General features: G+C 37.3%; 1 non-coding gene across 1 annotated transcript; it reads left to right on the forward strand.

Moving 5' to 3' along the window:
- The first annotated feature begins 731 nt into the window (after positions 1–731).
- LOC120217028 lies at positions 732–838 on the forward strand. Its single transcript, XR_005525115.1, has one exon. It is a non-coding gene; the product is annotated as a small nucleolar RNA R71 (small nucleolar RNA).
- The last annotated feature ends 419 nt before the right edge of the window (positions 839–1,257 follow it).

Below are 1,257 nucleotides of genomic sequence, written 5' to 3' on the forward strand. Positions count from 1 at the left end.
TGTGACAGCTTTGTAATGCTGGTTACAAGTAACTTCAGTGTCACTTGGCAATGCTCTTTGCTGTTTGGTGTTTAACGCATTGGCCAACTTTCCAACTTGAGTCTCTAACGCTCACAATGATGCCTTTGAATGTGCTCCATTAGTAGAGACTCAAGTGATAAAGATATTGAATCTTGGTTGAAACTATGCCCTTGATAGCTTTGCTGGTTGTAGCATTTGTGTGGTTGTATTGCTTGATGATGAGTCTATTGATATGAAAACATCAGTTGTTGTTGTACGAATTGTTGTTGAGAATGATATTGTGGTTGTGTACTCTCACAATATGGATTCATTGTTGCATTAGGTTCATCTATATTCTGACTACCCCATGAAATATCAAAATGATTCTCCAACTTCATATTGTAGATATTAGTATTGTTATTCCAATTGTAGCTCCTTGTGAAATACAAAAAATCTTTAGGTTGTTGCATATTCATTATCATCTCACTCAATACTATAATTTGTGAAGCCATTGAGTTTAAACATCATTGTTCATTGCTACAACAACATATCTCCCCAGCATTATCCATTTGTTAGGATATTGTTATTCATTGTTGGAGATCCTCTCAAGGATGTCGTAGGCTTCATTGTAAGACTTGTCCAACAATGCTCCATTAGTAGAGGCATCTACAACCATTCGGGTTTGCATGTTAAGACCATTTTAGAAGGTCTATATTTGTGTCCAATGCCAGAAACCATGCATCAAGCATTTACGCAACAATTCTTTAAATTGCTCTCATGCTTCGTACAAGCTCTTGTCCTCCAATTTCTTGAAAGATGTGATATCATTCCTCAGTTTAACATTCATGTTGGGCGGATTGAAACACAAAAAAAGTTTTTGTTCCAACTTTTTCTATGATGTTATGTCACCAAGCGGTAACGAGTTAAGCCATGCTCTAGCATTTTCATGGAGCGAGTGAGGAAATAATTTCAACTTCAGTGCTTCTACGGACACTCCTTAATGTACAAAACAATCGCACACTTCCATGAATGCTCGCAAGTGTGCTCAAGGGTCCTCGATGTGTATCCCGCTATATTGCACAATTAACTCCAACATTTGGAACGTCACAAGCATCATTTGAAATGGGAAACATAGATGGAAGGCTTTACAATCTTAGGATATATATCATCCAATGTTGGCACAATATGTTCTCGGATTACCTGTTGCAATCATCGATGTTGTAGCAATGCTGTGACATTGTAACATTTAGTGAATGC

The sequence above is a fragment of the Hibiscus syriacus genome, unplaced genomic scaffold (genome assembly GCF_006381635.1).
Source record: "Hibiscus syriacus cultivar Baekdansim isolate YM2019G1 unplaced genomic scaffold, ASM638163v2 tig00110174_pilon, whole genome shotgun sequence".
NCBI lineage: Eukaryota > Viridiplantae > Streptophyta > Magnoliopsida > Malvales > Malvaceae > Hibiscus > Hibiscus syriacus.